The sequence below is a fragment of the Spea bombifrons genome, chromosome 6 (assembly GCF_027358695.1).
Source record: "Spea bombifrons isolate aSpeBom1 chromosome 6, aSpeBom1.2.pri, whole genome shotgun sequence".
In the NCBI taxonomy this organism is placed as follows: Eukaryota; Metazoa; Chordata; class Amphibia; order Anura; family Pelobatidae; genus Spea; species Spea bombifrons.
In genome coordinates, this window is record NC_071092.1 from 41,538,494 (window position 1) to 41,549,534 (window position 11,041).

Consider the following 11,041-nt stretch of genomic DNA (forward strand, 5'->3'; position numbering starts at 1 on the left):
AGAATAATTCAAAATAACCAAAACATTCAAATTAATAAAGGCATTCATAATAAAAAAGTAAAAGTACATTTAAATTGTTATTTATATATTCATTTTTTTTATTATTTAGGAAATTTTACCAGCCAAATCCAGCCAATCGGCCCAGTAATAAAGGAGCCAGAGACCCGTGTCTGATAACATGCTCGATATGTACTAGCCAGTCCTGTCCAAAACAGAAGAAGGAGCGCAGAAAATGATGTGAACGCTGTCTGAAGCATTTGGTGGCCTGGTGGACATGTTTGGAATTACAAGTAGAACCCCCGAAAAAAGCTCTGGATAGTGGCCCCAAAATGTTAACATTGGAGCAGCCCAGGGGTCAATTGCCCATCAGCCTAGTTTGCTCCTTTTTGCAGGTCTGGTATTCAGTGACTGAGCAAACGATTTTAAAGAAAATAATATGTTTTGGCTTTTTTTTTTTCACATTATTGTAATGGAGAACAACTCAGCTGAGGGCAGATCTCTGCTCAGAAGCCACACGAAGTTTAACTCACTGCTGCTATAGAAGAAAATGAGGAAACCAACAACCCCAGACGTATATCTCAGCCGTCATAATCCTCATCAGCAGGCCTGGGAACTCCCGGATGAGCCCTCGGCAAAAACACCTGAATTCTACGAGTCACGGGGTCCTGACATGCCCCTACCTGCCTATTTCCCCTTTAAATGGGGGTGTTTCCTGCCGTCAGTAGGCAGTCCTGGCCACGTCCCGCAAGGGTAGGCTCCAGGTAGCCGGAGGCCACAAGTTCCCAGGTATGCTCGTCGGTGGCATAGGTCTCTAGGCACAAGTGAGCAGGGAGGAGCACATTTGGAGAGCTTTACACTGTAAAAGAGCCCAGAGTGGTCCATGAAATGCATAAAATAAGCGTGAAAACAACTCAGCTGAAGACTGACAGCTGCTTAATAGCCTGTCCTATGGTGCACCAGACATGAGTCCAGACGTGGACCTTCTTGCTCTCCTCTGTCAAGTGGGATACCAACGGGGACTGATGAGGACCATGAAGCCCCGAAACATACATCTGGGGATCCTCATGCAGAGGACATTTGTCTCACGTTTTGTTTCTGGCCGGCCCGTGTGGCGGGGTCAGACTGATATGTTGAAGGAAAGTTTTCCTTTGTAATGACACAAGAGAGCTAAAATCTGAGATGGTCCTGAGCGGACATGCACTAAAGGACATTCTATTAAGCAGCTGTCCATTCTTAGTGAGTTAATTTCACCTTTTGGAGATCACTTGAGGCTCACCACAAGCGTAAAGGCGAGTCCAGCCGTGCACCTCCTTGCTTCGTTGTGCCTAGAGGAATGCCAACCATAGATGACTGGTGAGGTCTATGAAAAAAAAAACTTACGTCTGGGGTTGTTGGTTTTAATTGTATTCTTTTAGCTCTATTAGCGCATGGATCTATTTGTTTATGTGGACGGCTTTTGATATATTTTGATGATACATTGATAGCAGATACTGGTCTCTATTACAGATGCCTATTATTATAGCAGAAGCTAATAGCTAATGAAAAAACCCTGCTGAAAAACACTATTTGGAAATATACATTCATTTGCAGTATGTTTTGTCTCCAAAATCAGCTAATAGTCATAATATTAATAATAGTATTTTATTCTTAAAAAGCACCAACTAAATAAATTAATTTTATTGCCATTTTTAAAATGGACATTTTTCTAGAGGAGCTTAAAATATACAGAAACATGGAAATTAAGCATTCGGGGGAAAAACCTTTTTTTATGTTTAATACCATAATAATAAAGATCTCAGTATTAAAATCAGGAAAAATAAGCAGACCAGCGGATAGATTGTAAGCTACAGAGTATGATGGCGCTATATAAAACAATAATAATAATAATAATCCATCAGTGTTTCTCTTACTTTCACAATAAAAAAATGACCATAATAAGTCTTGCATTAAAATATACAGAAACATGGAAATCAAGCATTTGGGGGAAAACCTTTTTTTATGGATAATACATGTTTATTGACAGATTTGTTTACATTTTTACCATTTGTATTTTTTTAAAAACATTTTTTTTACATTTTCATTGTGAAACCACATCATATAATTCATCTTGCCTGTGTAGAAATTACAATTTGTATAGCAGACATATACGGTACTTTGAATCTTGGGCCAGAAAGGATGACACAGAATACCCTATAAAAGCAGCACAGGGAGGATGCAGTCCATCTGTGCATTTGTGGCCCATTTTGCTTCACACCCTAGTGGCTATAGGTGGAATTGCAAGTACAGAGCACAGCATAATACAAATAGTTACAAGTAGATGAATGGAGATACACCAGTGGTTGTTTGTTATTAAATAAGAAAATAATTAGCGATTTTCATTACTTTATAAAAAAAATTATACTAAAAAAATTAACAAAATGTAAAAAAATTCAGGTCTGTATCCAGGAGATCTCATAAAATATATGTATCTCCCACAGTCTTCCTCTTCTTAAGCTTCTACTTTCTTCAGGTAGACATGAATTCCATTAAGGGAGCGTAAGACCACCTGTCGGACTTTGAGTGGCTCATTTTCAGGATCAGGTAACAGCTTGAATCTCTTTAAGATCAGGGACACTGCCACTTTCATCTCATTCATAGCAAAGTTCTGTCCGATGCAGTTCCTGCGCGAAAACACAACAGGCTTTATTAGAGGCTAATACAGTGAGGGTATTTAAACATGCATGGGGTAGGCATGTAGCTATCCTGAATCTATGGGCAGACTAGATGGGCCAAATGGGTCTAATCTGATCTGCCATCAAATTCTATGTTTCTTGGGTTACCATTGGTGCACTTCAACGTCTACCATTCTCAGCTTTGTCTTTTAATCTGTATTTAAGAAAGAAAATAATCTACGTATACTATTCCTACTGCACCTTGCCATATTGAGAGCTTTAATAGAAGCAAAGGACGATGCATTGTGTAAGGTAGTGTTAACAGGATAGCTATTGCATGTTTTAATGTAATAGCACCAGTGGTTTCCATAGTGCTATTATAATAGGAGAGAATACAAAATTACTAACAACAATTGATCAAAATTGAACACCCGTTAAGACAAACTGGTACAGAAGAAGAGGGTCTGCACTTGCGAACTTGCAGTCTATAGGTGGTCTGTTGGTCGGATTTGGTAATTAAGGGTTTTTGTACAATCTCCAGTCTGTTCGAGAAACCTGTAAACATTTATATCTACCTACACCCACCGTATATTGTAACATGAATGAACAGATCATAAAAGTAATTGTATAATTCATACGCTCATACGGTGCCGGTTCAATAACAATGTATTGCCATATTGCTTTAGCCGAGGCTCAGTTAAGCGTCTACGTTCTGCAGTAGCTGACATCGCAGGTGATCAAGTCGCTCACAGGGTCTTGTATCGCATGGACTGGATTACTCTGGCCAGTTTTTAACCACGCTCTCATTCTGGCATAAAGTACAATAGCTGCAGAGAAGAAGTAGAAACCCCAGCGTTCTCGAGTTTTACAATACAGGCTTCTAATTGACTTACCTTGGCCCGGCCGAAAAGGGCAGGAAGGCAAAGGGGTGTCTGCCAGATGTATTTTCAGACGAAAATCTCGTTGGGTCAAAAACCTGAAAAAACAGAAGGTGGTCCTGATGTTCCACATGTATCGAAAGAATACAATACAAGAATACCAAGTGTCTTTGCCTTAATGCTGTCAATGGGGTTGTAAACCTGGAAGCATTCATAAACGTGATTAAGTAAGGTGAAATGTTATGACCAACGCCAAGGTCATGTAAGCATGAGGTGTGGATAGCTGTAAGTTGAGCCCTGCATGATGTATTTCCTATCTTCAGAAAAATCATCTGACCAGCATTATATATACACCTGAATTTGATTTAATATAAATGCATCGAGAACACAATGTGTGAAAAAGCGTCCGTCTTATTACCTCAGGGTCTTGCCATATGCTGGGATTTCTGCCCAAGGCATAAAAATTCAACACCACAACAGCGCCTGTCAGAGGTAAAGGAACGGGTGAGGATATCATTCTGTGACGTCATGTAGATATCCCCTACTACCAATGGATTTGGCATAATGTGGCAATGCTTTGTGGGTACTCGCAAAATTAAACTAGGGAAAATAAACGTGTTTCCGGAGATTTTTGTGCCACAAAAGTTGCGACATGATGACTCTAATGCCTAGATGCCCGCTATATTCCAGAAACTAGTTTCCATCTGTTTTTACGCATGACTGTTGGAATTACTCCAGTAGAAGATCCCAAAGATCTCTCTAAATAGTCTAGATTGTAAATTCACTTTTGGTTTCCGTATAAAAAAGCCATGTTTAGCTACCGTATTTGGTAGATTAGAAGACGACCCTGATTATAAGACGACCCCCCAAAATCTAAATATTAATTTAGGAAAAAAACAAAAAGCCTGAATATAAGACTACCTTTTTACTAGTAAATATTAATACATGTAAACAATTTTTTCATATTTAATAAAAGCTATGATTGAGAAAAATATATATTTTTTATTTCCTTTTATTTGCCAACCTGCTTCCCCCAGTTATGCACATCTGCCCCCAGGGTTGCCACTCTGCCCCCACAAATGCCTCATACCCCCTATTTGCCACTCTGCCCCATGATGTGCCTTTTAACCCTCTAAATGCCACTCTGTCTCCAGAAATGTCTTATACCCTCCTATATGCCACTCTGCCCCATGATATGCCTTTTAACCCCATATATGCCAGAGTGGCATATAGGGGGTTAAAAGGCATATCATGGGGCAAAGTGGCATATAGGGGGTTACAAGGCATATCATGGGGCAGAGTGGCATATAGGGGGTTAAAAGGCATTTCTGGAGGTATATATATATATATATATATATATATATATATATATATATCTAACTGCTAACAGCAATCACACTCCTATCAAGCCAAGGCAGCCAGTACATGCTGGAACCTGGGGATGATAGGAGTGTGAGTACAGGAGTACAGCCTCCCTATGCCATGCTACCACCACGACCCCCCCCCTACACATCTATGCACACTCATTCACAAACATTTAAATACTCATTCATTCCATTAATCACACATACTTCACACATTAATCACAAAAACCCTCCCCCACCCCCTTACCTGAACAGCAGATCTCTCACTCGCAGACTTCTGCAGGGGCCCGGCTGTGCGAGCAACTTCTCTGGCCCCGCCCCCAGAGGAAGGAGGGGGGAGGCAGAATTATGTGACTCTCTGCTAGCTTCCTGTTCTCCTGCTGCAGAAGATACGCTGCTCGCGACCAAAGCATCGGTAAGCAGCCTGGCCCCAGCAGACATTTTTTTGAGGTCTGAATAAAAGACGACCTCGATTATAAGACGAGGGGTATTTTTCAGAGCATTTGCTCTGAAAAAGACCTCGTCTTATAATCGAGCAGATACGGTATTATATGGTAAACAATAAATCTCATTTCATAGAAATATTATTTTCAACCTTCATCTCATTTTTATTTAGAAGTAGTCCTCCCATCGGTGTTGAAATCTAGTTTTATGTAGGTATCTATTGGGCCTCTGATTTCCTTTTATACATTAACTGACTTAAACACACTTCTGAACTATTAACTAATGTCAATACACAGCTAAATGCTGACCTTTTGGTAAACTGCGCCCATCGCAGAATGTGATTGGCTTATCCAATTCGCGGGCCACTTCTGGTACCGGAGGGAAGAGCCGCAAGCTCTCCTTTATGCACAAAGTGGTGTACGGCATCTTCCCCAGGTCTTCCCTGGAAAAGCAATCAATAGAGTCATTAGAAACGTAAGAAACTGATATTTTAAGGTAGTTCCATAGATGTGATCACAAATATGATGCACCATACAACCCAATCACGGCCAATATTGTGGCGATGTTGAACGTACCACTCTACAAAGTCTCTGTCCCCCAGGACCTCCCTGATCTCCTCCCGACATTTCTCTTGATGCTCGGGGTATTTGGCCAAACAGTAAAGGATCCAGGAGATCCCGCTGGCCGTAGTATCGTGTCCCTCAAACATGAAGGTGTCCACTTCTGCTCGCAGGTCCTCATCCGACAGACCCTGACCATTTTCATCCTGTTCAGGAGAAAATTAAAAACGGTTTCCAAGCCGACTAACAATCAATGTTAATAATCATACCGCACCTACACAGAGGAAAAACTAGTCTACGTTCGGAGGCCATACCTTGGCAAAAAGAAGAATATCGAGGAAATCCAAATGCCTCTTCTTGCTGATCTTATCCAGTTTGAGAGATTCTTTCCTCTGTTTGATTACTCTCTCTGTTTGGAACAACAAGAAATTTAGAATAATTTTACTAACCAGACTAATAACTATAACATTGATAATAATGTCCCTTTTTTTAGAATGTAACCATAATTAGCTTGGTTACCCCATTACTTTTAAAAAGCTCTTAATACAAATATATACCAGAGCCTAAACACAAATGACTATGGTCTTCAATGACCCTTTTTTTAGTGGTCAATGACAGATAAATATCTATATACTTACCCAATTTTATGAATTTTTTTTATTATAAAAGGAATGGGCTCACCATTAAATCCTGAAAGTAATAGTTACATTCAGCCTGCATCATACGGAGAGAATACGTTTGTTAATGAAATGTACGGGTGAATGACCTGTGTGTTCATGGGCAACTTTCAGGGCTTTTCGAAATCGCTGTCCATGGGAGCTGAAGTAGTATATAAGGTCATTATGGTATGGAAAAATACAGAGTCTTCTTTCTATCAAATAGGAGAGTTCATACACAGATTTGATGTAATCATTGTCACTGCACAAAAGAGAAGAGGAATAATGGGTTAATGCCCGTTGCAATATGGCGCTCATTGGCACTGTCAGCTGTCGAATACTGACCTATCAGTCTGGCAGTTGCTTTGATAACTGAAGGCACATTTCATGATGGTGTCCAGAGTCATGAGGCTGACATGGTGGAAAAGCTCTACTGGCTTCTGATCTGACACCAATTTCTCCCAGTTTCCCTGTAAAAATTAGAATTTCTAAAGGTGAAAAGTTGGACGATCGATGATACGTCATCAGTCTACGCCCGGAGAGGGTTCATTTGGAACATGCATGGCCAGTAGCGTATCTATCTTCAGCGTTGCCCTAGGCCTAACCCAGGGCATCGCCACCAGCCGCCCCCTATACGCTGCCCTCCTTACTGTTAGTGCCCCGGTAGGGGAATTCATGCATCGCCCATTTAATTGACTCTCTTAACAGATGGTACAGGGATTCTGATTGCCAAAGCGGGCAACTGGCTTTCTGATTTGTGGCAGAGGGTTTGCTGCCGCCTGGGACTAATTGGCCTAGACCAGAATACACCACTGCATAAGACTCTGAAATGTGCAAGTGTATTTTTAAACATGATTTAAAGAAAAAAAGGCTTTTTTTAAGTAATATTTGTTTTACTTTTCCTTTAATTCAGATGTATGAGCCACAAAAATATCTTTATCAACAAATCTAACTATTTTTCATTTAGTCCCCGAATGAGGTAAGGGCATGTGCATGTATGAAGGTATCTCTAAGTGTCTGTGTGTAAAAATGAGTAAGTGTAAGTATGTGTAAGTGTGTGTAAGCATGTGTGTGTGTTGGATGGATGTGTTAGCGTGTGTTTGTGTTGAGTGTGTATGTGTAGGTGTGCGTTAGTGTGAGTATGTACGTGTGTGTGTTATTTAGAGAGTATGTGTGTAAGTATGTGTGCTAGTGTGTAAAGCGGCACGGGGCTGATGAGGCTTTACTCGCCCCCGATCCAGAAGGTGACAATAAGACAAATCAACAATCACTATGATAGTTTCTTTCAGGGAATTATTACCAGCATGACATTGGTACAATCTGATGTCAGCCTGACGTACGGCTTCAGCACATCGTAGTGAAACGCAGGAGTCAGCAGCCGCCGGTGCTGGAACCACTTCGGTCCCGACAGGACCAACAGCCCTTTCCCTAAAACACACAGAGACGATACTGTAAATACATCGACGCATAGACTAATTACAATCTGTAATTATATGTATGACTTACCTATCCAGGGAATAGCAAAGCCATACACCAAGACACTCTTAGGATCTGTAAAAACAAAGAGAGAAAATAATTGTACAAAATTGCAATTATGTAAAAAAAAAAAAAGGTAAATGGCAAAATCTTCTTTTTACAGAAATATTACAAGTCATAGTCGTTGATAAGGTAGTTTTTCCTTTATCTGATTATACAATTCCTTTTTTTTTAAGCAGATGTATTGATTTCCCATATCCAAAAGGTTAAAAAACAGCTGCTCCCGCGGTGCAATGCGGTTTTCTTTTATACGGCCATTGCTTGTTACACTCTGTGACGGTGCGTACAGATTAAGGCAAGCAACATATATGTAATTGGAAAGAATATTAAGTGTATATTATAGGAGCAGCGATCTTGACTTCTTGTTTACACCATTTGGACTATTTTTCCTCCCCATTAAGTAATTGCTTTGTAAGTACACATTTTTACACTAAAAATAGTAGTTTAACATTTAAACCACATTTTGTGGTGCTTAGTTATTAGTCAATCTATATTTTGTTCAATGAATGTCTGCTGATTAATAATAATAATACGATGAATTAATATCTGCGTGGTTGGCTAGCGGACCTCCTGTGCACATACGTGTGTTAATTAATAAATATTGTTATGTCTTACCTTGTCTGGAAAGAATGGCTTTTGCGTAATCAGGATGGCAGATCATGAGAGCAGGAAAAAAATGTCCCATCCACAACGTGTAACCGTAAGGATATTTTCCGGCATAACCAAGCATGACGTCCATATCTTTTCCATCCTGGGTGAACTGGGGTAATAAATAAATAACGAGACTCTTGTTAATCTGTTTTCAATATGCAACAATATAGATTGAATTAAAAAAAAAAATTGGCTCCGTCACTTAATGACATCATCATGGAGCACCATATTCTACAGTTGGATTTTTGTGCCAGCAGGATTATCACAAATGCGACATCGTCTACGTTATTTTGTATCAACGCTTTCCAGAATGTGACAAAAAAACGGAGACCTCAACCCTCGCATCGATACTATGTATAAAAAATGCTAATTCCATTGAAAGGTTTTTATGGCGCAGGTATGATGTAAGCCCTGATTTACTCATCATATCAAGGTAATGGTAAAAGTTGTTTGCTTTTTAGCTTATGTTGAGGACATGGATTGCATCGTCCATTATTAGTGATTCACGTCACAAACGCAATATCTGTATCTCCCTTTGGATAAACCACTCCCCTAACTGTGGCATATATTACAATATCAATTAGTTCTATTGTTTATACTTCTATTGTTTAAGAAGTGCGTTACCTCTACCACCAGGTAGCACTAGAGAGTGAGTGATGTGTACATCTATTGTTTATCTAAGGCCATAGATAATGGCTACCTACATGAAAAGCCATGTGGGCTATACCAGGAACAATGGGATATCAGGAACTCCAGGAAGAAGGAGGAGAGGGAGAGGAGACTGGAAGGAGAGGAAGGAAGCAGCGCGGCAGAAGTTAAGGGAGCTGCGAAAGTTTGCCAGAGAAAAAGCATGAAATAGAAAGCTGCTCTTCCATCTTGGGCGAGTTAAGTGGCAAGAAGCTAGGACTAGTTTAGTGCCTAGTATTGTAACTAAGAATTTATAAAGCAACTACTGAAAGAATCCTTTAAAGTCTTTTATATGAACCTGGTATCTAGAGCCATTTTGGAAACTGAACACCAAAGGAGTCATTTGATATGCTGATACTCTCTGAAGTTAAGTACATCACAATGTTATTAGAATATAATTGTTGACTGTTTGTTATGGTAACCTGTTTCGATATATTTTGTTTTTACCGCTAGAGGTATTAAGTATATCATTATATATCATAACATCTGTTGGTATTCGTCTTTACATAATTTAACTGTATTCCTGAATCAGATTTATTGTTGTATTGTTAGATGTGTTTTGTCGAAATTGTGTATTTAAACATTAGCATAATTTTGCATAAAACAGGCCACGACCACAACAGCTTACCTCGTGGGCATTTCCATAGAGCCAGTGGGTCTTAGGTCCCGGGAAAGGACTGAAGGCTGAGACTAACTCCCTGTGCTTTAGGTAAAGCTTGGAAACTTTGTAAAGCAGCAGCAAGAAGACGAGCCAACCGGCCCATTGACAGAGCTGAGTTATGTTGAGAGTTCCTGGATCGAGCAGCGCATGGTATGCCATGTTAACGATAGTCGCTGATGATGCAAGCTGGAGCCTGAGCTTGTTTAAATTGTAGAACAAAGCACACAGCTCTTATATCAGGGGCAAGAGAGGTAAGGATCATGGTCCAATGCATGTGGGTGGAGGCCATACCTGCAGGGGAACAGATCCAAGACTTATTATTCATAAAACCTCTACTCCTTTAACCCTTTCTGTACGCAATAAAAGGGTTTAACCGATCACTCAGTTCTTCATCAAAGCTTTTGTGTAGTGAAGTCTAGTTTCGGTTACAGCATCCATGGCCTTGAGGTCATAACTATCCATGGATTCAACATTTATTTTGCATATCCTTATATTGTACTTATATCCTCATTCTTTACAGAGTAAAAAAAAGTATGGCTCCATAGCTTAAATAGTTCTTTTAGCTCGTTTTCTTGTCCATATCTGAACCAGTTCCAGGTCGATAATTGCCTTTTCTGTGACTTGGTGCCCAAACCACCTGCCTAGCTGGTAATTATAAAGCATTATTATTATTAAATAAGATTCTGATTCCTTGTACGTGGTATCTTTTTTCCAATTTGCCAAAATGTTAACTTTAACTTGTTTTCTGGTTGGTACAAAAATCAGGACGTAAAGATTAAACTTACATGTTAAGATGCAAGTTTTTATCCATAGACGGGCTGAAGCAGAGCCAGAAGATGCGTGTCATTACTCCCTATTTACCCTGCTCAAAGTACTCAGTTTCTTAAAATTGCCTAAATCCTCAAGATACTCAAGAGTGTCGCACCCAACAAGTCAGTGCTCCCCATGTTACC

The 11,041-nt window shown here is 39.8% G+C and overlaps 1 pseudogene; it reads right to left on the reverse strand.

The window, feature by feature from the left end:
* Positions 1-2,248: 2,248 nt before the first annotated feature.
* Positions 2,249-10,274, reverse strand: LOC128500954 (cytochrome P450 4B1-like; annotated as a pseudogene).
* Between the last annotated feature and the right edge of the window lie 767 nt (positions 10,275-11,041).